The 27,570-nt window shown below is 46.5% G+C and overlaps 1 protein-coding gene across 4 annotated transcripts in view; it reads right to left on the minus strand.

Moving 5' to 3' along the window:
• The window catches only part of STAC (SH3 and cysteine rich domain), a 216,166-nt gene that overhangs the window by 119,971 nt on the left and 68,625 nt on the right, over positions 1–27,570 (minus strand). The gene's annotated exons all lie outside the window — the stretch shown is intronic.

A 27,570-nucleotide genomic window follows, 5' to 3' on the forward strand; every position in this document is an offset into this window, starting at 1 on the left:
CTCGGACAGTTGGGAGTGATCTCCCCCTCCCCCTTTTTCAGGCATCCAATCTTGTTCCAGGGGAGTTTACTTTAGGGGCGGAGTCACAGCCGCAGGCATCGAGAGTTTTTGTTGTTGCTTGGGGGGGAGGAGGGAGAAGCCCCGCCCTTCCCTGCTGCAACCGGAAGTGCCCTTTTCCCCCTAAGTGCCAGCGATTGTTTTTATTTTTTCTTTTGGTGTTGCCTGGGGTTTTTTTTTTTTGGAAGACAGGGAGAGGGTGGGAGGGGGTAGCATTGCCGAGGGAGGGCGATGGGAAAACCGCACTGGCTCCGGGCTTGCAGAGTCGCTGAGGGAGAGTGAAGGGGGAAACCGCCACAGGCTCCTTCTCTTCTACTGGGCATGCGGAGGCATGGCGTTTCAGTGCGCATGCGCGGCTATGGTTTTATTATTATAGATTATGCTCCCATGGGGAAAAGGAAGGGCAATGGATGCTGAGGAAAAGGAAGAAAGAGACAGGAGGCAGATACTGGAGGCAAGGGTGTGGGAAAACAAAGACTCATGCTTATGCAAAGACGCTGGAACTAGTTAGGGGACCAGAAGAAGATAAACTCAAAGATTGTCCAAAGCTTTTTTAAACTTTGCTAGGCTAACTGCTTTTACCAAGTTCTCTGGCAATAAATTCCAGAGCATACATAAGCACATTTTTTCAAATTGAATGTTTGGCCTTTAACAGCTCAATACCGTTTTGACCCCTGAGGAAGCCCCAAGTTGGGTGAAACGGGGCCCATGGGTCTGGTTCAATAACATAGCACCGGCAATGAAAACACACGCTTAAAGCTAAGTGCCGGTTTTTTGCTTTTATATGTTTTAACTTGCATTTAAAAACTTTTAAAAAATATTTTTGAATTAAGAACTCTAGAGCTCGATGAAAGATACCACACTTCCTGCAAAAGTTAGCTTATAACACTATGCTAATGCTAACGCAGGCATCTGAGAGCCTAAGAGATTCCTTATAATCTTCTCTATTGACAACGTATTAAGTCCTTGTTGTGTTTGCTGTGGTTATTTAGGACTTGTCCATTATTTTGATATAGTGCTTGACACTGGTTAGGGGACCAGAAGAAGATAAACTCAAAGATTGTCCAAAGCTTTTTTAAAACTCTGCTAGGCTAACTGCTTTTACCAAGTTCTCTGGCAATAAATTCCAGAGCATACATAAGCACATGGACTGAAGGTCTATCAAGCCCAGTACAGTAGAACCTCTGGTCACGAATGCTTTCGTACATGAACAAATCGGTTCCTGACCACAAAATTTGCCAAAATCTTGCACCTGGTCACAATCACACAATTGGGTGCCAAACAAACATAGCCCCGGCCATTTTCCCCTTCCATCTCGTATGCGCCAATGTTTCCCATTTTCTGTTGTTTACGTATATGTACTTCCTTCTCGCCAGAAGTTGACTCATGCAAGGTTAGTTTTCTTGGTTGTCTATGGTAAGTTTTTGTATAATTAAGGATTTTCCCAAACTTTGATTTTTTTTTTTTTTGTATGCTAACAACTCATTTAAAAAAAATGTTTACAGCGAACGGTTTGTTGGTAGAGGTCTAGTACGGACTCATGCAATGTTAGTTTTCTCTGTTCAAGGTTTTCTCAGTGTTATTCAAGGTTATTACATTTAGTTTACTATTACACTGTGCGTTCTAGGTATAATTATTTTTGTGCTTAAAAATATTTTAAAAAACCAATGTTTACATATAGTTCGTAGGGTCTTGAACAGACTAATCGTATTTACATACAATTCAATGGGGAAATTAGGTTTGGGTCATGACCAAATCAGGTCGCGACCAGAGATTTGGAACAAATTATGGTTGTGACCAGAGGTACCACTACCTGTTTCCAACAGTGACCAATTGAGGCACAAGTACCTGGCAGGATCCCAAAAGAGTAAATAGATTCCTTGCTCTTTATCCCAGGAGTAAGCAGTGGATTTTCTTACGCGCAATTCCCTGATGAAGCTTGGTTGCGAAACAGGGAGCCCTGTTGGAGATTGTGAAGATATACTGCAAGCAGTAAGGAGTTTTGCCTTTGGCTCATGCTCCACTGTGTGGGTTTTTTCCTGCTTCTACATCCCAGTACTACTAAGAAGATTACTATGAACACTACGTTTTCAAAGATAAGTGTGATGTGATTGTGATAGACTATAGAAGTTAATGATATTTAATAATATTTTTCCACTTATCTTATCTTGCAGTTTTTGACCAAGGATGTGTCTGCCCATCTCAAAGTTGGTATTTTGAGAGAGGCTTGTCTATATGGGCAGTGATTTTTTTTGCACCCTTAGACACTGAGGTCTTTTCTCCATTTTTTGATGTATGAATGCTGGGTAGATATCTGGATGTAGTTTAGGTGTATACAGTTTTTTGGACATCCTTTCTTGTTTGGATGTTATGTTACTATCCATTTAGTTGTGTTGACCCTTGGATAATCTGTAGGCCAGTCTTGCCATGCTTCCCTGTTTTTCACGGCTTTTTTCAATTGCTTAATGTTCATTCCCATGCCATTCTTAATGGCATCCAACCATTCTTGATGATCTCCCTTGCTTCCCTTTACCACTGACCATTCCGAGTAGCACCTCATTTTCTAGTGAAAACGATACCAGTAGTGAAAGATAAATTTGACTCTTTCACTGGAATTGAATATCCAGGATCAGAAGTTGGATGCCAGTCTATATTCTGAGCTGGCTCATGCATAGGTAAGTGGACAAAGAAAGGACTGTCCATTTTTTGGTCCCAGCTATGCATCATTGGCACAGGGTCAGCTCCTCCATGATTCCACCCATGAACTACCTCAGCACAATCTGGGGAGTGCAGTGGCAGTCAGAACCAATAGTTGGTGGCACTGCCCAGTTGAGATTATTACTTCTAATTCATCACTTGTGTTTAATGTTGATGTCTGGAAGAAAAGCAATGCTGATTCTGTTTGTGTATGCTATCTGAGAGATGATTTTGAAGGGGCTGGATGATGTTAGCAAAGAATAGTTGACTTCAACTATAGCTCCTGACAAATGTTCAGTAATATGCATTAATCTCTCTAAATGAAATTTACAAGTTATTCCACACTTTTCTTAACACTTTTTGTTTCAATGATATAAAATAAAACAAAAAGCATCAAGAAAAGCATGAAATAACTTGTAAATTTCATGGCTCCACATCAATCTCTTCCTGGTTGGGCTGAGAACTTTTCAGCGGTCCCTTGCATTGTGATGTCATAATATCTCATTCCACCAATGCGTAAGAGCCAACCTCATCGGTGATGTCACAATGGCTTGCTTTCCCTGTTTCTCTATACTTGGGCCCATTTACTTGATGCATTTGCCTCATTGAAATGAAGTGTCAAGAAAAGTGTGGAATAACTTGTATGTTTCACGACTCCACATAATTCTCTTCATTGTTAACCTCAGAACTTTTCAGTGCCCCTCGTAAAATAAAATAATGGTGTATTGGGATTCTGAGCCGGAACGTACTCAGGTAGGGCTAGTCTCAGTTAGGGCACTGGTCTTTGACCAGAGGGCCACCGCATGAGCGGACTGCTGGGCACAATGGACCACTGGTCTGACCCAGCAGTGGCAGTTCTTATATTTTTCAAAAAGTGTGGTAGTCTTATCAAGAAATTACCTTGCACATCAAGAACAGACAATGTGGGCAACTCATTTCTCATGTATTAGCTTCAATAGACAGATCAAACAGTAATGTGACAAAACAAATACACTTAACACCTGTGAAACAAAGTGAATGAATCTTTGAGTATAACAGCATATGGAGTATGGGCTAGATTCACAAACCTGCCCAATCGGGACCAACCTGTACCCGATCCGGACAGGTCCGATGGATTCTGCAAAGTTAGATATGCAGATGGGAGCGATCGGAGGAATGCCCCTGTCTGCTGGCATGGATCGCTGGTGTGCGATCCTGATGCATGTGCAAACCATCTGTAGATGGTCTGCGCATGCGTCTAGAGGCCTGTCCGAGCTGCAACTTTATTTTTTTTTTGTGGTTGTCATGACTGCAAATATTTATGTTTAACATTTCTATTCCACTTATAAGCCAAGCAGATTGCAGTTTATGTAAATTACATTGTCTTAAGGCACTTTTACATTTTTTTACATTTTTAATTTCTTTATTCATTTTTATAACTTACATCAAGTGTAACAAAAAGTAACATCATTTTAACTTAAATATATCACTTGAAATTCTATAATTAATCATACTTAATATATTTTATCCCATTCCCTCCCAACTCTTCAATATATCATAACACATATATCATATAATAAAGACTTTCCTTTCATTCAAAGCACCTAGTGAAAATTCAAAAAATTACCCCCCTCCCCATTATTTCATTTGTACTAATCAGGGAAATGATATTTATTCATTGTAATAATTTGTTAATGGCCCCCCCACATCTTGAACTTTATTAAAATTTCCTTTCTGAAGAGCTAATGTTCTTTCCATTTTATAAATATATAACACACTGAATTCCACCAAAAACTATAGTTTAATCTACTCCAATTTTTCCAATTGCATGTTATTTGTTGTATGGTGACTCCTGTTAAAATAAGTAAGAGTTTATTATTTTTGGAAGATATTTGGCTCTTAGCCCTCATAGACATGCTAAATAATACTGTATCATACGATAATGCCACATAATTTTCTAACAAGCTATTAATTTGGCCCCAAATTGATTTCCAGAAAGCCATAATAAATGGACAATAGAACAATAAATGATCTAAAGTCCCTGCTTCAAGATGACAATGCTAACATCTATCCGACTTACAGCAATCTAATTTTTTTAAACGAACAGGGGTCCAGAATGCTCTCTGTAACAGGAAAAACCATGTTTATCTCATAGATGCAGACATCGTACATCTCATCCTCCAAGACCAAATTCGTGGCCATTGAGACGCAGTAATTTGATGCTTAATCTCAATGCTCCAAATGCCCCGGAGACCAGTCTTTGGTTTTTATTCATAAATCCAGATATTAATTTGTACCACTGAGTGGCCTGGTGTCCCAGGAAATCCACCTGAAAGTATAAGAACTCTAAACTATATTGATTATTAAGATTTTTCCATTCAGGGAACCCCACCTGAATGGCCTGCTTCAGTTGCATCCATCTAAAATTTTGTGATTTATCAAGGCCATATTTATGTTGCAACTGTGAAAACTCAAGCAGTTTACCATTAGAAATAACATCTTCTAATACACGTATTCCTGCAATCATCCAATGCTTCCAGATGACCTTAAATCCGCCAATTTGAATCTTGGAGTTCAGCCACATAGTGTGATTTGTTGATTTGTGAATTGGAATAGGTGACAAATTACTCACATATCTTATTGTTTTCCATGTGTATACATAATCTATTTTCTTTATATAATCTAGGCATTTTGATACTAAGTACATGGCATAATCGCAGAGGAAACATAAGGCGCCATTCCAACCATAACCAATCTGGGATATTATCAACAGGCTCTGGGAGGATCCAATACATACCCTGGCGCATAATATAGGATTGATGATACCTATAAAAGTTGGGAAAATTTAGCCCTCCCTCTGTAATCAGTTTTTGTAGAGATACTAAAGCAATTCTACCCTTTTTGCTCAGCCAAATACATTTTGTGAGAATATTATTTAACTTTTTATAAAAAGACCCCTGAAAAAAAAACTGGTAACATACTCATTTGATAACAAACCACAGGCACAATCATCATTTTAATAATTTGAATTCTCCCCCACCAAGAAAGATGTAAAGGATTCCATTGCTCACACATTTCTGTTACCTTCTGTAATACAAATTTTTCATTCACTTTCATTGTTTCTTCCAATGTGTTTTTTATCCAAATGCCTAAATATTTTATTCCGTCCTCTTTCCATAGAAAGGGGAATGTTTCAAATAAACCTTTTGTACAATGGACATTAAGTGGAAGAACTTCTGATTTACTCCAATTTATCTTGTACCCTGAGAATTTTTCAAATTTTTCTATCAATTCTAGTAAGCTTGGAATGGTTGTTTCAGGATTTCTCAAATGAAGCAATATATCATCTGAATAAGCAGAAATTTTATGGGCTCCTTTTATCAAGCTGTGGTAGGCAGTTAACGCGTGGAATACCGCGCATTCAGCCACCTGCCACGCTAGTTGCCAACGCCTCCATTAACGAGGCGTTAGTTTTTTGGTGTGCTGCGGGGGTTAGTGCGTGATGAAATATCTGATGCGCTAACCCCCGTAGCGCACCTTGATAAAAGGAGCCCTATCTTCCCGATCTGAATAAGGAATACCCTGTATCTCCTTCGCTTGCTGAATAGCTAATAACAAGGGTTCTAATACAATATCAAAAAGCAAAGGAGACAAAGGACAGCCTTGTCTAACCCCCCTCTGCAGACTAAAACGCTCTGATAAGTTATTATTAATATATAATCTAGCAGCAGGAGAGCTATACAATGTTTGGATCATTTGTATAAATCCTGAACCTATACCAAACCATTCCATTGCTTGATACATGAAGGCCCATTCTATCCGATCAAAGGATACAGAAAAGGCTGGATCATTCATGGCACAGTGGTTAAAGCTACAGCCTCAGCACCCTGAGGTTGTGGGTTCAAACCCATGCTGCTCCTTGTGACTGGGCAAGTCACTTAATCCCCCATTGCCCCCAGGTACATTAGATAGATTGTGAGCCCACCGGGACAGACAGGGGAAAATGTGTGAGTACCTGAATAAATGCATGTAAACCATTCTGAGCTCCCCTGGGAGAACGGTATAGAAAATTGAAAAAAAAAAAAAGCCAATCTGGTGTTATTAGAGGAATGTCTCTGAGCAACAAATCCTGTTTGGTGCATACCAATAATAAAAGGAAGAGCCTTGGCCAAGCGTAAAGCCAATGTTTTAGCTAGAAGTTTGCCATCCACATTAATTAAAAAAATAGGCCTGTAATTTGAAACCAATGTGGGATCTTTATTTGGCTTCGGCAAAACTATAGTAACAGATTCTGCCATAGTACCTATGATGTAACCATTTATTAGTTGAACCTGATATAAAATTTAACAGATACGGTAATAGGGTATTTTGAAATGATTTATAAAACTCTGCTGTGAAACCATCACCACCTGGAGCAGATCCAACTCTTAGGGACTTCAACGCTGCTTGCAACTCTTTTAGATATATTTTAGATAAGCTTTTCTTTTTTTAAATCTTTATTTATTGGATTATTCATTACAATACCTTAGTAACAAACATTCATGAATGAATGAATGAACACAAAAAATGCAAATGTAAATTCCCAACAAGGAACAACAAAATATATAAGGAAACTGATCAACCATATCCTAGTCCACATTCATGAATGTTTGTTACTAAGGTATTGTAATGAATAATCCAATAAATAAAGATTTTTTTTTTTAAAAAAAAGAAAGATATAAATAATGATTCCTCGCAAATTAAACAGCAAAGCAAAACCCAAAACAGGACTTTGCTAATGCAAACCTTGTCACACAACAATGGATTATCTCATCCACACAAGCCTCAGTTATGATTTTATATTGAATGTATTTTATTAAAGTATAAAAAGAAACAATATTCTGTACAATTGTCATTTTATAAATACAAATAATTCAGAGCAAGGATCAACAAAACCCCTGTCTCCCCTCCCCTTCACATATATCCTCTCTACTATCAAGAAAACTGAACAAGCCAAATTATTACAGAATGCTACACAGAAATATCACGCTAACAGAATACTGCAGTCACACATGACAGGAATAGTTTTAGGGGAGTGCAACTAGGGCAACTGCCCCCTGGTCAGAGAGCGCACTAAGCCAGCTGGGAGCTAAAGAAGCACTGCCTGGGTTTTGCAGTCCCCAGTTATGTCTAACACCAGCTCTAGCAGGATATATATTTCAAATCTGATATATTCTAATCACAAAATAGAAATAAAAATTATTTTTTTCTACCTTTTGTCGTCTCTGGTTTCTGCTTTCAATCTTCTTTTCTCTCTCTTCCTTCCAGCGCCTGCCCTCTCTGTCTCTTCAATCCAGCATCTGCCCCTTCCATCCACTGTCTGTCCTCTCCCCCTTCCATATGGTATCTGTCTTCTTTCTATGCCTCTCTCCCCTTTCCATCCAGCTTGTGCCCCCTCTCTCCTTTTTACATGATTCATTCCAGCTTCACTGCTCTCTTCATTTTTATCTCTCCTACACCAGATCTATCATCATTGTCCCTCTCTGCTTATTTTTCTGCTGACCCCTTCCTATCATCAATCTCTCTACTTTCTCATGCCTGTGTCTCCCCTTCCCCTCCTCTAATCTTTCTGCCAGCTGTTTCCTTCCTTTTTTCATTCTCCCTTCCCTCCTCCTCCTGTCCAGCAGTAACTCTCTTTCCTTCCTCCCCTCCCAGCAGCATCTCTCCTTCTCCCTCTCCAGTAGCAGCTGTTCCTTTTTTTTCCCTTGCCCACAAGCTTCCCTCCAGGTCCAGTAGCAACTGTCCCTTTTTTTCCCTTGCCCAGCAGCTTCCCAGATTCCTTTCCCTCCTTCCCTCCCAGCAGCATCTTTCCTTCTCCCTCTCCAGTAGCAGCTGTCCCTGTTTCCCCTTGCCCAGCAGCTTCCCAGACTCCAGTAGTGGCTTTCTCCCCTCCCAGCAGCTCTCCTTACTTCCCAGCGCAGAGATTCAGGAAGGCAGTCTCGGGTCCTTTGTTGGGTTGCGCCGCCTCTGAGGAAAGAGGAAGTTGTATCATCAGAGGCAGCCGCGACTCAGCAAAAGCCCTAGGGCCCGAAATAGTCAGGGGGGGCCTGCCAGTGCTGTGCTTTGGGGCCTCACCCTTGCTGGATTCGCTGGCAGCAGCAGCAGCAGCCTCATCATCATCCCGGGCGACCCCCAACCCGATCCGACCCTCCTATCTCTCCCTCCTTCCCTCATCAGTGACGTGCCAAAGTCAATTTCCTGCCGGTCCGCGCAGAGCCAGCAAGATCAACAGCTGAAGTCTGCACTGGGCCGGAGAGATCTTGGGGAGCCTCCAACAGTGGCTTTCTCCCCTATCTGCAGCACTCCTTTACTTCCCAGCGCAGCGATTCACGAAGGCAGCCTCGGGGCTTTTGCTGTCTTGAAGTCAATTGTATATATATTTCAATGCACTGTTTTTGGTATGGAAAATTAATAAAGATTTATTTTTTAAAAAAGGCATCTCATCTTTACATAGCCTCAAATATCCTGGTAAAGCATTCCATGTCAAAGGACCCACCACAGAAAAATGGCTGTTGCTTGTGTCTTTTTGTAATGAGTTTCACCAAGCGCCTCTATTGATAGCCTCATGGCAGATTCTGATCTTAACGTTCTAGAAGGTATATAATGTTTCAATACCTGCCTTAAATACCACGGTGTTACCCCATAGATTGCTTGGTGAACAACCATCAAAATTTTGTAATCAGTTCTACATTGAATTGGCAACTGAGCACAGTTGATTCCACATATAATGGCACTAAATATATGTATTATTTTTCACATGGCAGCCACCACAGCTGAATAATGGCTCCACTGTGGTTTCCCCAAGCAGCCTGATCCTTTAAAACTCACTAATTTGATACAGTTTTGATAATTGCTAACAATGACTTGTGCTTAGAAATTGTTTACTAGTACAGTACATCTGAGCTGGCAAAGCAATAGCTTAATGTTGCCAGGACACATTGAAGAGAAATGGAAATGAAAACAGCCCATCTTTGGCTATTTTTTCCAAATTTTTTTAAAAATTGAAATCATTGCTAATTTTCAGAGGGATGATAAATATTTTTTTATTTATTTGTGAAACTGTGTGGGTGTATCACACAGTTTAAAATTGCTTTTATGGACAGAACTCAAATGGACTAGTTTCTGACATTACGGTCCAATCCAATCTTTCGGTTTATAGACCGGATCATCCTCCAGACAACAGAGGCTCGATTCGGTTAACACAATAAGAGGTTGTAATAGTTTCTTCAAACAGAATTACTTATCACTTCTTGGTTATCATTTGTGTATTTTCTGTTTTTTTTACTTTTCTTCTAAATTCAATAAAATATTTGTACTAAAAAAGTAACAATTGTTTGAAAAAGAAAAGTCTTCAGATATTTTCTAAAGATATCAAGCTCAACGGTTTTAACTGCCCTTTCCTTCACCACAAATTCGCCGAAGCTATTCAAGTCTACATTTGCATTCCAAGGCCACAAAGTTTGGAATAGCTTACTAATATGTTAACGACAGCCCTCTCAGGAAATTGCTAAAGACCCACCTTTCATTCATAATCTAGGACTCCCACTATAACTATAATGTATGCCTCAGAATCTTATTGTAAACTGTAATAAATCCTTGCTGAAATTTGTAGGATATAAGAACCTATATAATATAATATGGTATGGTATTTCTTTTGAAATATACTGAGGTAGATGGTTGCATCTCTGCTGCAACAGAACTGTAAAGTCCATGGAATAAGATGTGCATTTAGGGCAAGAAAACCCTGGCATAAATAGGGTGTGCCTAGCAGTTAGTGCACGTGAATGATACCTAATGCCGCTTAGGCAACACTAAGCGTGATTCCATACAGTGCGTCTAATCATACTTGGCGCTGCACTAGTTGGCGCCAATTTCTTAGGCGACATATAGAAATGGGTCCTAAGTACTCTTGCATTGACTGTGTTATCTAGTTAGTGTGAACTCATCAGAACACCCACTCTCTGCCCACGACATGCCCCTCCCACAAATATTTTTACACAATTAGAAACAGGCAGGTTAGCATGATAAAACGGGCAAAATTCTGCAAAATGCCTTATTAAGATGTTTTTGCGGTACCCTGTTAGCATGTGCTAACTGTTCATTAAGGCCTGGATTCTGTAACTGGCGCCACGGTCAGCAGCGGCCTTAAAAGCAGCCGCCTATTGAGTGTCAATCACGTGACAGCGCTGGGTACAGACTGAGCCATCGGAAAAAGGTAAGCGCAGGAAACGTAAGCCAAGGTTTTCCTGGCTTACATTTCCGGTGCCTACCTATGATGTGAATCACACCTACGTAGGTGCTTTAGGCCGCCTAATGCCACTTCCGGTGTTAGCCACACCTACAGTGGCGTTAGGCAGCCTAAAACACCTATGGAAACTCAGTTCTGATGCTGATTTTTAGGTGCCGGTAGGCACCTTGAAATTTAGTTTAAAAACACTTCAACTGCAATTTTTTTTTTACTGATTTTGGGCCTAAAAGCTTAACACACTTTAGTAAAAGGGCCCCTAAATTTTCTATATGTTGTTTTATTCCAGATCATGAGAATGACTGCCATCAAACATGGATTACAATTTGACACTGATACTGTTTCCTACAGTTAATCTATATATAGATAAAGGAGCACATTTTAAATACATCAGAAAGAGGCAAGAACCACTTGGTTAGTTTTTTTTTTCCTAAAAATTCTGCCCATATCCAGCCAGCCAGTTTCGTGACCCAAACATTAGAAGCATTCTTCATGAAATAATTTTCCTTCTTACTCTGTTCATCTAAACACTGTGAGGTACAAAGAAGCTAGCGGAATAAATAAATTAGCAACCACATGAATAATTAACTCACAAAAATACAAAGACAACAAAAGATGAATTTGAATCCAATTACCACTAGCAATCCTCACTAGTGCACATTACCCTCTATAGTTCAAGCTAAGAATATATTCAACACAGTATTTTTATGACTTTGAACACTGAAGACTAGATACAGTGTTGCAAAAAGCTTGAAAAACCTCAAATGGCGATTAAAAAACAAACAAACATTCGTAAGTTTTTTTTATGAGCAAATCATTAAACTGAATATAAAGCCAAGAGTATTAAAAGGAGATTGGGTGTCTTAATATCAGGTAAAAATACATGAAAAGCTATTTAAAACGATTTAGGGAGTCTCTAACCAAATGCGAACTTTAACCAAATGCGAACAAGAAAAGGATCTGGGGGTAGTGATTTATAGAACCCTTAAACCTTCGGCTCAAAGTGCGGTGACGGCGAAAAAGGCAAACAGGATGTTGGGTATGATTAAGAAGGGGATCACGAATAGATCGGAAGAAGTTATAATGCCACTTTATAGAGCTATGGTTAGACCACACTTAGAATACTGTGTCCAACACTGGTCTCCATACCTTAAGAAGGATATAGCTCTGCTGGAGAGGGTGCAGAGGCGAGCCACGAAACTAGTCAAAGGTATGGAGAATTTGAGCTACAGAGAACGCCTCAAGAAACAGGGACTGTTCACCCTTGAGAAGAGAAGACTGCGAGGAGATATGATAGAGACTTTTAAAATATTAAAAGGATTCGATAAAATAGATCAGTAACCAGCATTACTAACATTTTCAGATGTGACATGGACAAGAGGTCATAGCCTGAAACTGAGCGGCAGCAGGTTCAGGACTAACATCGGAAAGTTCTGTTTTGTACAACGAGTGGTGGGCACTTGGAATGCTCTCCCGGAAGAGGTTGTGATGGAGACTACTGTTCTGGGTTTCAAACGCAAGTTGGATGCATACCTTCTTGCTAATCATATTGAGGGATATGGGAAAACCGGGTCTCCATAAAGGAGTACCTAAATGGGCCTCCACGTGTGCGGATCGCCGGACTAGATGGACCTAGGTCTGATCCGGAGAAGGCATTTCTTATGTTCTCTTACTAAGATGCATTAATTTATTTATTTTTCTAGACCGTTTTCCCAAGGGAGACCAGAACAGTTTACATGAATTTATTCAGGTACTCAAGCATTTTTCCTTGTCTGTCCCAGGGGGACTCACACTCTATCTAATGTACCTGGGGCAATGGGGGGGGGATTAAGTGACTTGCACAGGGTCACAAGGAGCAGTGTGGGTTTGAACCCACAACCCCAGGGTGTTGAGGCTGTAGCTTTAATCACTGTGCCACACACTCCCTTAGGCCCCGATTCTATAAAAGATGCCTAAAGTTAGGTGCCTAGATCGGCACGCATAGCCGATCTAGGTGCCCAACTTAATTACTTAAGCCTTAATTGGCACCGTTAATTGAAAATTACTATTAAAAACAATTACATTGCAATTAATTAGACAGCAGGTGCTTAACTTGGTAGGCATCTACTCTTTTGAGGTAGGTGTCTATTCCAAGGTGCTAACCAGAAAGTAGGCGTGATTAGGGGGCAGATTTTCGGTGGCTCTTGGGCATGGTTTGACTTAGGTGCTCTCATTTAGGCCAGGAAGACCCTGACATAACTGGAGTGTGCGTAAGGTTTTAACATCTACCGGAGCCTAGCGCATGATTGACACGTGCACTCCTCAGCGCCTATCAGTTAGGTACCATTTATAGAATCAGGGCCTTAATGTGTGGTTTAGAGCAAGTTAATTGCCACTGCACCAACTATCAGCAGAGTGGTTTAGTGGTTAGAACAGTGTCTCGCAAACTTTCCGGAGCTGCGGTACAGTAAACTCGGGGCCGCAGCTGGAGGGCATCCAGACATGCGCTTACGTGGACATGATGATGTCACGTGCACGTGTGATATCATTACATCAACATCCACGCATATGAGGAGGCTCTCCAGATGGGTCATGAGCTGCCAATTGGGGGGGGGGGGGGTTGGAAGAGGAAAGGCATGGAGAGGTGCCAATGAGGAGGAGAAGCGCCGGCTGACTGACTACAGAACATGCCTCTCACCGAGAGATGCATTTCCTCTAGGCAGTCAGCCAGTGCCTCTACTCGCTGGTGTCTTGCAGCACACTGGGAATCTCGCCGCGGCACATAGTTTACGATACACAGAATGTGCTAATCCACACATTAAAGGGGCAAATTTTATAATTGGAGCTGAAAAATCAGCAATTTACGAACAGCACTTCCAGTTGAGCGTCATTTATAAAATAGCACTTAAAGCCAATTCCTGTGGCCAGTATTTACGTCAGCTGAAAGCTGGTGTAAGTGTCGGCACCCAACTCTTGGAATTTGAGAACAGGAATGGCACTATACTATGGCCAAAGATAGGCCGGATATTCAATGCTAGTCACCAGAAACGGCTTTGCACTGAATATTGGCAGTCAGCACCAACCGCTGGAGATAACTGGCCTCCTTCCCACGGTCTCAGTATCAGCCCTAGGACACACGCACAATCTTTTGGAATGCTCCTGTCTTGCCCCTGGCCATGCCCCTTTCTGAGTAGAGAGCTGCACGGGAACAGGGATGACGGGAATCGCGCGGGACCCCCCTTCGGGTCACGGGGATCCCGTGGGGACACCCCCTAGGGTTGCGGGAATCCCGTGGGGATGCCTCCGAGGGTAGCGGTGTTCCTGCGGGGCTGGATGTACTAAGTCGCGCGGATTTTCTCCCTACCTGCTCTGCTTGCAGCACAGAGCCGAACGGAAGTCTTCCCGAAGTCAGCGCTGACATCGGAGGGGAGGGAGGGCTTAAACAAAGCCCTCCCTCCCTCCGATGTCAGTGCTGACGTCGGGAAGACTTCCGTTCGGCTCTGTGCTGCAGGCAGGATAGGTAAGGAGGAGTAGCCTCGCGGCTCGAGTGGTTACCAAGGGAGGGGGGCGGTCCGCCCTGCCCCGGGTGCAGCACAGCCGGCCAGGTCCCCTTACTTTTGTGGCGCTTCCCTGACCAACCGACAACAGCCCTGGTCCGACAAACCTCCCTGCCCTTAACCGCGAATCTAAATTACCTTCTTACAGCAGCTGTAAGAAGGAAATTTAGATTCGCGGTTAAGGGCAGGGAGGTTTGTCAGACCGGGGCTGTTGTCGGTCGGTCGGTCGGGGAAGTACCACAAAAGTAAGGGGACCTGGCCGGCTGTGCTGCACCCGGGGCGGGAGAGAAGGAGGGGGAGAAGGACGCTGAAAGCACTGGGGAAGACAAAGGGGTGCAGAAGGACGCTGAAAGGCCATGGGGAAGACGGGTGGGGGAAGGACACTGAAAGCATTTGTGGAAGACAGAAGGGGGAGAAGGACGCTGAAAGCACATGGGGAAGACAAAGGGGTGGAGAAGGACGCTGAAAGGACATGGGGAAGACGGGGGGGTGGAGAAGGACGCTGAAAGGCATGGGGAAGACGGGGGGGTGGAGAAGGACGCTGAAAGGCCATGGGGAAGACAGAGAGGGAGAAGGACGCTGAAAGGACATGGGGAAGACAGAGGGGGGAGGACACTGAAAGGACATGGGGAAGACAGAGGAGGGAGAAGGACACTGAAAGGACATGGGGAAGACAGAGGGGGGAGAAGGACGCTGACAGGACATGGGGAAGATGTGGGGGGGAGAAGGATGCTGAAAGGAAATGGGGAAGAGAGAGTGGGGAGAAGATGCTGGCAGGGAAGAAGACAGAGATGCCAGACTATGGGGGGAGCGGAGGGAAGAAGATGGGTGCCAGACCAATTTGGAAGGGGGGAGAAAGGGAGAGGCACAGTAACAGAGCAAATGGAAGACGCAGAAGGAAGAGAGACAGTGGATGGAAGGAACTGAATGAAAACATGAGGAAAGCAGAAACCAGGCAACAAAGGTAGGAAAATAATTATATTTCTTTTTTTTTCTTTTTTTTTTGCTTCAGGATAAAGTAGTATATTAGTTGTGTTGATAAAAATTTATAAACAAAAGAGGCTCTGGTAGAAACCCGTTTACAAAGTATGTATTCTTCCCAATTAATATTTCCAAATTAATAAAGTCTTTTTGCTTATTTGTAAATGGGTTTCTACCAGAGCCTTTAATTCAGTAGCATAATTAAATGAAATAACTATTTCTGAAGTTTATAGGGAAGGGCGGAGATGGAGGGGATTCCTCATGGGGACGGGCGGGGATGGAGGAGATTCCTCGCGGGGACAGGTGGGGACGGGTGGGATTCCTCATGGGGACGGGTGGGGACGGGTGAGACTTTGGCGGGGACGGGTGGGATTTCTGTCCCCGTGCAACTCTCTATTTCTGAGTTGTGCGCTATGGATTTGAGAGCTCATTGTTGTCGAATAACAACGCAGAAAACTGAGTGAGAAAACTCCAATTATTAACAATTAACTGCAATAATTGATTGTTAACCTATGCTGGCAGATGGACAGTGTTGGAGGCAGAGGATCGTATTTGATGAGGCAACGGCAACAGCATCAAATTTATCCTGCGCAGAAGAAAGGCCCGGCATTCTACTTCTGCATTCTGCCACAAAACTTGATATCATCATCAAGTCACTAGGACTTGAATATGAATCGATGGCACCTAACAACCTCAATTTACTACAAATGAATGTCTTGTTAGCTAATTAATTTGCAGGTGCATCCCTCCTGCTGCGTTTGTTTAGGGGGGGGGACAGACAGCCGCATTTGCATCACAGCAGGGAGGTCCCTTGCCACGATAAGCTCAGCAGCCGCATCTACCGTATTTTCTCGCATATAACGTGCACGTTATACGTGGTTTTTACATACCGCGCATACCTTTGCGCGTTATACCTGTGAGCGCGTTGTACAAAATTTTTTTTACATAGTTCCCCCCCGACGTCCGATTCACCCCCCCCGCAGGACCGCTCGCACCCCCACCCCGAAGGACCGCTCGCACGCACCTGCACCCGCATCCCCACCCCGAAGGACCGCTCGTACGCACTCCCACCCGCACCCGCACCCCCACCCTGAAGGACCGCTCGCATCCCCACAGCCTCCCGACCGCCCCCTCCATCATGTAGAAGCTCCTACCGGTGTCCTGCTGCTTCCTCTTGCCCCCCCGACTCCCCGACACGATCGGGGCAAGAGGGAGCTCAAGCCCTCTTGCCCCAGCCAACTGCGGCACCCCCGACACGATAGGGGCAAGAGGGAGCTCAAGCCCTCTTTCCCCCCCGACTCCCCGACATGATCGGGGCAAAAGGGAGCCCAAGCCCTCTTGCCCCGCCGACTCCCCGACAATATCGGGCCAGGAGGGAGCCCAAGTCCTCCTGGCCCTGGCGACCCCCCACCCCCCGCTAGTTGTTCGGGCCAGGAGGGAGCCCAAACCCTCCTGGCCACGGCGACCCCCTACCCCCACCCCGCACTACATTACGGGCAGGAGGGATCCCAGGCCCTCCTGCCCTCGACGCAAACCCCCCTACCCCCAATGACTGCCCCCCCCAAGAACCTCTGACCGCCCCCCAGCTGACCCGCGACCCCCCTGGCCGACCCCCACGACACCCCACCCCCCTTCCCCGTACCTTTCTGTAGTTGGCCGGACAGACGGGAGCCAAACCCGCCTGTCCGGCAGGCAGCCAACGACGGAATGAGGCCGGATTGGCCCATCCGTCCCAAAGCTCCACCTACTGGTGGGGCCTAAGGCGCCTGGGCCAATCAGAATAGGCCCGGGAGCCTTAGGTCCCTCATGGGGGCGGGGCCTTGGGCACATGGTCGGGTTGGGTCCATGTGCCTCAGGCCCCGCCCCCAGGTGGGACCTAAGGCTCCCGGGCCTATTCTGATTGGCCCAGGCGCCTTAGGCCCCACCAGTAGGCGGAGCTTTGGGACGGATGGGCCAATCCGGCCTCATTCCGTCGTTGGCTGCCTGCCGGACAGGCGGGTTTGGCTCCCGTCTGTCCGGCCAACTACAGAAAGGTACGGGGAAGGGGGTGGGGGTGTCGTGGGGGTCAGCCATGGGGGTCGCGGGTCGGCTGGGGGGGCGGTCGGAGACTATAGGACATTCAGAAAGGAAATAAAGACCACACTTTTCAAGAAATTCCTGAAACAGCAATAACATCACGACCTCTTAGTAACACCAAAACTGACGATCAATCTAACCATTACTCACTAATAATAACAAAAGAACCTCCACTTTGACCACCTATCAACTCTACTACAAACCACCTCACCCTCAACAACCCGCTAAATGTCTATAAGATCTACAACCTACCTCACTAGCTAATCATTGTAACTCTGTTTTTAATTTAACCTTTTGTAATCCGCCTTGAACCGCAAGGTAATGGCGGAATAGAAATCCCTAATGTAATGTAATGTAATGTAATGTAATGTTCTTGGGGGGGGGGGCGGTCGTTGGGGGGAGGGGGGTTTGTGTCGAGGGCAGGAGGGCCTGGGATCCCTCCTGCCCGTAATGTAGTGCGGGGTGGGTGTAGGGGGTCGCCGTGGCCAGGAGGGTTTGGGCTCCCTCCTGGCCCGAACAACTAGCGGGGGGTGGGGGGGTCGCCAGGGCCAGGAGGACTTGGGCTCCCTCCTGGCCCGATATTGTCGGGGAGTCGGCGGGGCAAGAGGGCTTGGGCTCCCTTTTGCCCCGATCGTGTCGAGGAGTCGGGGGGGAAAGAGGGCTTGAGCTCCCTCTTGCCCCTATCGTGTCGGGGGTGCCGCAGTTGGCTGGGGCAAGAGGGCTTGAGCTCCCTCTTGCCCCGATCATGTCGGGGAGTCGGGACCGCCAAGAGGAAGCAGCAGGACACCGGTAGGAGCTTGTACATGATGGGGGGGGTTGGGAGGCTGTGGGGGTGCGAGCAGTCCTTCGGGGTGCGTGTGCGTGCGAGTGGTCCTTCGGGGTGGGGGTGCGAGCGGTCCTGCGGGGGGGGGGGGTGAATCGGACGTCGGGGGGGGGCATCAGGCTTTCAGGGTGGGGACAGGACTTCAAGGGGGAGAGGAGAGTCGGGGCGGGCGAAAGAAGAGTCGGGGTGGCCAGAGGAGAGTCGGGGCGGGCGAAAGGAGGGTCGGGCAGCATGCGCGGTATACGGGTGTGCGCGGTATATAAAAATTTCTGTACATAAATTTGTGTTTTTCACGCGCTATACCCGTGTGCACGTTTTACATGGGTGCGCGTTATCTACGTGAAAATACGGTACTTACAATGTAGACTAGCATTTTACTGGCCTACATTGTTTGCATGTCCCGCGGTGCCACCTAGGTCCGTCTAAGGCTATTTCTGGGCCAAATCACACCCTCACCTAGCCTTAAGTGAGCTTAGGTGGGCTTGCACACCTCCCGGAGGCGCCACCAATGTAGGCGGCCTGCCACGAGAGGTTTAAAAAAAAAAACGTGTATCCTGATTGGCTGGTTAGACAGCGGTAGGACACCTACCGCTGCCTACAATCGGGATGCCGTTTATAGAATCCAGGCCCGATTGCGGGAGGCAAAAACATCCATTTTAGAAAAAAATGTAGAAAATTTCAATGGGTTTAAAAACCAGCACATAAACATGTTTGTGCCAACATGTACACATTCATGTACACATGTATTTTTATAGAACATAAGAATAACCATACTGGTCAGACCAATGGTACATCTAGCCCAGTAACCTATTTCCACAGTGGCCAATCTAGGTCACAAGTACCTGGCAGAAACCATTTTAGAAAAATAAACATATTTTATTTATTTATCTAGAAACATGACGGCAGATAAAGGCCAAATGGCCCATCTAGTCTGCCCATCCGCAGTAACCATTATCCCTTTCTCTCTCCGAGAGATCCCTCGTGCCTATCCTAGGCCCTTTTGAATTCAGACACAGTCTTTCTCCACCACCTCTTCCAGGAGACTGTTCCACGCATCTACCACCCTTTCTGTAAAAAAGTATTTCATTAGATTTCTCCAGAGCCTATCATCTCTTAACTTCATCCTATGCCCTCTCATTGCAGAGTTTCCTTTCAAATGAAAGACTCGACTCATGCGCATTTACATTACATAGGTATTTAAACGTCTCTATCATATCTCCCCTTTCCCACCTTTCCTCCAGAGTATACAGATTGAGATCTTTAAGTCTGTCCCCATACACTTTATCACGAAAACCACACACCATTTTCGTAGCCGTCCTCTGGACCGACTCCATCCTTTTTATATCTTTTTGAAGGTGCGGCCTGCAGAATTGTACACAATATTCTAAATGAGGTCTCACCAGAGTCTGATACAGAGGCATCAATACCTCCTTTTTCCTACTGGACATACCCCTCCCACAGCATTTGATATACCGCAACAGGAACCACAATGGCAACTATGTGGTTAACAGAACAGGTATTCTATATACTTGTATATATTTTAAAAAATAAAGGAAAAGATGTTTTACATTAGGAAGGGGAGGAGGGGAAGGCCTCAGAAAAGAGCTAAGTTTTGAAAACAAGCTTCAAAGTACTATCCCAGCACTGTCAATGAGAATGGCTTCCTGTGCGAGTTTGGCATTTGGAGGGGGCGGGAACAAAAGACACCAGGAGATTAAAGGGGCATCCTCCTCTAATCCCTCCTAAATGTGCTTGGTAGCAGGTGTAACTCCCGATGTTGATCTTTTAGTAGGATTACCAGATTTTCCCCGAAGGAAAATCCAGACCCATGGCCATGCCCCTAGGCCTGCCCCCTTTTGCCTGTGTCACACCCCATTCTGTCTCCCATCTCTTCCCCTCAGATGGCATCCATGCATGGATGCCCCTTTCTGATGCAATTTTGATAGGAAGCTTTTCAAAACCCAGACAAACTGCCGGGTTTTGAAAAGCCATCCAGAGTCCGGGAGATGTCCTCGGAAAGGAGGACATATCCGGAAAAATCCGGACATCTGGTAACCCTACTTTCAATAAAATCCCTTGTGTTATACTGTGACATCGGCCTGCCTTTCTTTTGTTTTGAGAACCCTACTTTTAAGACATAGGCATTTGGAGGGAATTCCTCCAGCAGAATTAGGGCTTACCATACCTTTAATCTATGTTAGGGGAATTACCGCATACTAAATTCTAAAGCTCATATTATATCTATGAGTTTTCAGAGTTTAACGTAAGCTAATTCCCTCGCTCGCATTAAGGGGCATTAAACCCATATGCTGCTCCATGAAGTCCCCTTCTGAAATAGGGCTAAATGTCTATCAACTTGCCATACCTTTGTCCTGCCTGAAACACCCCAAGACCACACCTCTTGCCATTTGTACTCACTTGGCTTTGAGACTTATGTACCCTGGCTCATAGGCAGCGGAGCTCCACCCCAGACCCCGCCCCTATAATAGTACTAATTGTAATACCATTTTTTCCATTCATTTTCCATATGTACACACAATATAATTTTATTAATACATAATGGTTAACCAGAAAATTAAACTACGCAAAACACACCGTATGTTTCTCAATATTCATTTCTACCAGAACACCTGGCCTTGGTCACACATGAAGAACACAGATAACCCCATGAAAATACAGGACCAGAAACTAAAGTACTAATATATACAAACCAAACCCTAAGATTCAAGACTCTGAATGCAATACAACCCCCAGAGAAATAGAAACAAATGCATTTCTTCCTAACAGTGCAAAATATAGACAGCAGATGTCATTTTTCAAAACTGACACAATTCAATCACTAAATTGAAAATAAAGCACAGTTACTTACCGTAACAGGTGTTATCCAGGGACAGCAGGCAGATATTCTTAACACATGGGTGACGTCACCGACGGAGCCCTCGGTACGGACCTTTTAACTAGAAGTTTCTAGTTGGCCGCACCGCGCGTGCGCGAGTGCCTTCCCGCCCGACGGAGGAGTGCGTGGTCCCCAGTTAGGATAAGCCAGCTAAGAAGCCAACCCGGGGAGGTGGGTGGGACTTAAGAATATCTGCCTGCTGTCCCTGGATAACACCTGTTACGGTAAGTAACTGTGCTTTATCCCAGGACAAGCAGGCAGCATATTCTTAACACATGGGTGACCTCCAAGCTAACAAAGAGGGAGGAGGGATGGTTGGCCATTAGGAAAATAAATTTTGTAACACAGATTGGCCGAAGTGTCCATCCCGTCTGGAGAATGCATCCAGACAGTAGTGAGTAGTGAACGTGTGAACTGAGGACCAAGTGGCCGCCTTGCAGATTTCCTCGATGGGCGTGGAACGGAGGAAAGCCACAGAAGCAGCCATAGCTCGGACTCTGTGGGCCGTGACAGATCCTTCCAGTGAGAGACCGGCCCGAGCATAACAGAAGGCAATACAGGCAGCAAGCCAATTTGAAAGTGTCCGTTTGGAGACAGGACGGCCCAAACGGTTGGGATCGAAAGACAAAAAGAGCTGAGGGGATGTTCGGTGAGCTCTGGTACGATCAAGGTAGTAAGCAAGGGCACGCTTACAATCCAGCGTGTGCAACGCCTGTTCTCCAGGATGCGAGTGAGGCTTAGGGAAGAAGACGGGAAGCACAATGGACTGGTTGAGGTGAAAAGCTGAGACCACCTTGGGAAGGAATTTAGGGTGGGTACGCAGAACAACCTTGTCATGGTGAAAAACAGTGAACGGTGGGTCGGCAACCAGTGCATGCAGTTCGCTAACCCTCCTGGCAGAGGTGATGGCAATTAGGAAAAGCACCTTCCAGGTAAGAAGCCTGAATGAAGTTGTGGCAAGAGGCTCAAACGGAGGTTTCATAAGGGCAGAGAGAACCACATTCAGGTCCCAGACGACGGGAGGAGGCTTGAGAGGCGGTTTGATGTTGAAGAGCCCTCTCATAAATCTTGAAACCAGAGGATGAGCCGTGAGGGGTTTCCCGAGAATAGGCTCGTGAAACGCAGTGATGGCACTGAGGTGGACTCTGATGGAAGTGGTTTTGAGGCCAGCGTTGGACAGCGAGAGCAAATAGTCCAAGACAGTTTCCACCGCCAAAGAGGTGGGTTCTTGATGATGCCGGAGACACCACGAGGAGAATCTGGTCCACTTCTGATGGTAACATTGAAGAGTGGCCGGTTTCCTGGAGGCGTCCAAAATGAGGCGGACCGGTTGAGATAGATTCTCCGGAGAGGTCAGCCCGAGAGAAACCAAGCTGTCAGGTGGAGGGAAGACAGGTTGGGATGTAGTAGAGACTGATTCTGCTGTGTAAGTAGAGTAGGAAACACAGGAAGAGGAATGGGCTCCCTGGAGCTGAGTTGAAGCAGAAGGGAGAACCAGTGTTGACGAGGCCACCGAGGGGCGATGAGGATCATGGTGGCATTGTCCTTGCGGAGTTTGGACAAGGTCCGCAACATCAAAGGAAGTGGAGGGAAGGCATAGAGGAACCGATCCCTCCAGTCGAGCAGGAATGCATCCGGGGCCAGACGGTGAGGAGAGAAGAGTCTGGAACAGAATTGGGGCAGCTGATGGTTGTGAGGTGCTGCAAAGAGGTCCACCTGCGGAGTGCCCCATCGAGCAAAGATGGAGAGTAGAGTCGGAGGGTCCAACGTCCACTCGTGAGGTTGAAGGATGCGGCTGAGATTGTCGGCCAGAGAGTTCTGTTCGCCCTGGATATAGACCGCCCTGAGAAAGAGATTGCGGTCCGTGGCCCAGGTCCAGATGCGCAGAGCCTCCAGACAAAGGGGGCGAGATCCGGTGCCGCCCTGCTTGTTTATGTAGAACATGGCGACTTGATTGTCTGTGCACAGGAGGAGGACTTGAGGACAGAGAAGATGCTGGAAAGCCTTGAGGGCGTAGAATATGGCTCTGAGTTCCAGGAAATTGATGTGATGACGACGCTCCTGTGGGGTCCAAAGTCCCTGGGTGCGTAGATCTCCCAGGTGAGCTCCCCACGCGTAGGGGGACGCATCTGTGGTGATGATCATAGAGTGGGGGGGCAGATGGAAAAGTAGACCCCTGGAAAGATTTGAGGAGTTCAACCACCATTGGAGAGATTGCTGAAGAGATGATGTCACAGAGATGGGATGAGAAAGAAGATCCGTAGTCTGTGACCACTGGTTGGCGAGCGTCCACTGAGGTGTACGAAGGTGGAGACGAGCCAGAGGAAGGACATGCACTGTCGAGGCCATGTGACCCAGGAGGACCATCATCTGTCGAGCAGGAATGGAGGGATGCATGAGTACCTGACGGCAGAGATGGAGCAGGGTCTGCTTGCGATCGGAGGGGAGAAAAGCCCTCATTAGCGTGGTGTCCAGAACTGCTCCAATGAATTGAAGTCGCTGGGTGGGAAGCAGATGCGACTTGGGGTAGTTGATCTCGAACCCCAGGAGGTGGAGGAGAGAGATGGTGTGATGAGTAGCCTGTAGCACAAGTGGAGACGTAGGTGCTTTCACCAACCAATCGTCCAAATAGGGGAACACCTGGAGGTTGTGAGACCTGAGGAAGGCTGCTACCACTATAAGGCACTTGGTGAAGACCCTGGGTGAGGAGGCGAGGCCGAACGGTAGCACCTTGTACTGATAGTGGTGGTGCAGTACCTGGAATCGCAGGTAGCGGCGAGAATGTTGATTGATGGAGATGTGAGTGTAGGCCTCTTTGAGGTCCAGGGAACATAGCCAGTCGTGTTGAGAAAGAAGAGGATAGAGCGTGGCAAGGGAGAGCATTCTGAACTTCTCCTTGACCAGACACTTGTTGAGGTCCCTGAGATCGAGAATGGGACGGAGGTCTCCCGTCTTTTTGGGTACCAGGAAGTAGCGGGAGTAGAATCCCTGCCCCCTTTGATCTGGAGGTACTTCTTCGATGGCATTGAGAAGGAGGAGGGATTGAACCTCCCTCAGGAGGAGGGGGGTTTGGGATGAGTTTGAAGCAGACTCTACGGGAAGGTTGTCCGGGGGCAGAGTCTGGAAGTTGAGAGAGTAGCCGTGGCGGATGATGTTGAGGACCCACTGGTCCGACGTGATGACTTCCCAACGGCTTGAGAAAATGGTGAGACGACCCCCGATAGGCTGTGGAAGAGGCAGCGAGGGTGGATGACTGGCTATGCCCTGGAGAGAAGAGTCAAAAGGGCTGAGATTGTTTAGCAGGCTGAGGAGGCTTGGAGGGTTGGGTGGCCTGAGACCGAGCCTGGGCATGGTGCTGCTGTTGACGGGGTCGCCGAGATTGTTGGGGAGGCGGATTGAGTGGCCTGGCTGAGAACCTCCGCTGGTAGGATGATTGAGGCCGATAGGGTCGAGCAGGCGGAGCCTTCTTTTTCGGCTTGATTAGGGTGTCCCACCTAGTCTCATGGGCGGAGAGTTTCTGGGTGGTGGAATCCAGTGACTCTCCAAAAAGCTCATCCCCGAGACAGGGGGCGTTGGCCAGGCGGTCCTGGTGGTTGATGTCCAGGTCGGAGACTCTGAGCCAGGCCAAGCGACGCATGGCTACAGCCATAGCAGAGGCCCGAGAGGTGAGCTCGAAGGAGTCGTAGATCGAGCGGACCATATACTTGCGCATTTGGAGAAGGCCAGATATGTGCTGCTGGAATAGCGGGACCTTGCGCTCAGGAAGGTACTTCTGGAGGGCAGACAGCTGTTGGACCAAGTGTTTGAGATAAAAGGAAAAATGGAAGGAATAGTTGTTTGCCCTGTTGGCAAGCATGGCATTTTGGTAAAGCCTCTTGCCAAACTTGTCCATGGTCTTACCTTCTCTGCCAGGAGGGGTAGAGGCATAGACACTGGAGCCCTGAGTCTTTTTTAAGGTGGATTCCACCAGAAGGGACTCATGGGGCAATTGAGATTTGTCGAATCCTGGAATAGGGATGACACGGTAAAGGTTGTCCAGTTTACGGGGAGCTCCCGGTACCGTGAGGGGATTTTCCAAATTTTTGTAGAATGTCTCCCGTAAGATGTCATGTACGGGAAGTTTGAGGAACTCTTTAGGAGGTTGCTCAAAGTCTAAGGCTTCTAAAAAGGCTTGAGACTTTTTGGAGTCAGATTCAAGGGGAAGTGACAGAGCAGCAGACATTTCCCTCAGAAATTTAGAAAAAGAAGACTGCTCAGGTTTAGAGGAGGCATCAGGCGCCGATGGTTCCTCATCAGATGAGGAGGGATCCTCCTCGGTACCGAGAGGAGTCTCCTCCCATAAATCCGGATCCCTGACCTCTGGTGCGTGTCGGGACACCGGGGTGGAGGGTGCGGTGTGGTGAGTTTTGGACAAAGATTTACCAGAGCGCACCGAAACGGCACCAGGGGAGGACGATCGGCGTCGTTCTCGGTCCCGAGAAGAGTGCCGTACCGCCTGGTGCCGAGCAGGATCCACTGTGGTTCGAGAATGAACCACAGGATCATCAGGAAGTTGTTGTGCCGAAAGGATCGGCATCGAGGTGTTTACCGGTACCGAAGGAGTGGACACCGGGGGCTCGGTGCGGGGCTCGGGCCGGTCTGGTACCGGAAGGAGCGGTGCCAGGATAGAGGGTAGCAGTTGTTCAAGCTGTTTCTTCAACTGCTCCTGAAGCTGAGTTTGTAGGATGGCCGAGATACGGTCATCCAGGGGTGGCATCGGAACCGCTTTCTTTTTCTTCGGTTCCTTGGATGCCGCTCCACGCCCCGGCGATGAGGAGGCCGATGACGAGGCACTCACCGTTATCGGGGCGGAGCGTTTACGGGACCGGTGCGATGCCGGTATGGACGGTGTCGTCACCGTAGCTGGAGGGCGCTCGAGGGAAGAGGAAGGCTTCTTAGCCGGCTTACCTGGCGCCAGTGGCGCCGATGCGGGATCGGTCGGTGTCGAGCTGGACGGTGCCGATTTCTGCGGTACCGCCGCTGAGGGTGATGAATCCATCGCCGACTCGGAGCCGAAGAGCAGGGTTTGCTGGATTCTTCGGTTTTTAAGAGTACGTTTTTGTAAAGTGGCACAGCGGGTGCAAGAATCTGCCCGATGCTCCGGACCCAGGCACTGCAAACACCAATTGTGTGGGTCAGAAACGGAGATCGGGCGTGCACACCGCTGGCACTTCTTAAAACCGACCTGCGGGGGCATGAAGGGGAAGATAGCCTCCGCAAAATCGAAGTCCGAGGCCTGTATAATGGCAACAGGCCCCGCCGGGGCAAAAACGAAAGAAACAATAAAAATCAAAGTTTTTTTTTTTTTTTTTTTTTTGTAATTGAAAGAAAAAGGAAACCCGGAGGTAGAGGAAGAAAAAAATATAACAAAAGCGCGAGCGGGAAGGCAAAAAGTGATTTCAACGGCCGTTGAAAAAATACACGCGTCTTCTTCGCTCCGCGGAAACGAAGAAACTGGGGACCACGCACTCCTCCGTCGGGCGGGAAGGCACTCGCGCACGCGCGGTGCGGCCAACTAGAAACTTCTAGTTAAAAGGTCCGTACCGAGGGCTCCGTCGGTGACGTCACCCATGTGTTAAGAATATGCTGCCTGCTTGTCCTGGGATAAAGTAATTTCCCCTACCTTTGGAGCCAGTCAAAGAAGCCGCTGAGCACCGAGCGGGAGCGTCAAAGCACGCTCCCGCTCATTGCTGCTCAGCAGCTGAAGAAACCAACCCCACCCGGCCGGGTTAGCAGTGGGACAGGAGCCGGAAAGCTCGCTCCTGCCTGCTGCACCTCTGGACCACCAGGGATGATGAAGTGGCAATTTTTTGGGCCCAGTTCCGACGCCTATGCCAGTCCTGGCTTTCTAAAATACAGACTTAAATGTGTATGCAAGACAGATGTTTAAGTGCCAGTTTATGCTTTTTTATCATATACAATATCAAAATAACAAAAGAATATACTTCCAGTGAGTGTGAAAAATCCCGATGTGGGGTGTCAGATATGACCAATAAAAGCAAGACGCTTCAACGGTCTGTCAATTCTTCATTCGTCCCCAATAGTTATGACATCGTGATATCTTTATATATTTTTTATAAAAGTTTTTCTTTATGCTTTTTATGCTCTTTATACGTTTTTCAGTGCATCTATCTTAGAAATAAGTTAATTATTAAGAACTTATCTTCGTTCCATTGTGGGTGATAATTATGATTATCTTATG

The sequence above is a fragment of the Geotrypetes seraphini genome, chromosome 2 (genome assembly GCF_902459505.1).
Source record: "Geotrypetes seraphini chromosome 2, aGeoSer1.1, whole genome shotgun sequence".
Taxonomy (NCBI): domain Eukaryota; kingdom Metazoa; phylum Chordata; class Amphibia; order Gymnophiona; family Dermophiidae; genus Geotrypetes; species Geotrypetes seraphini.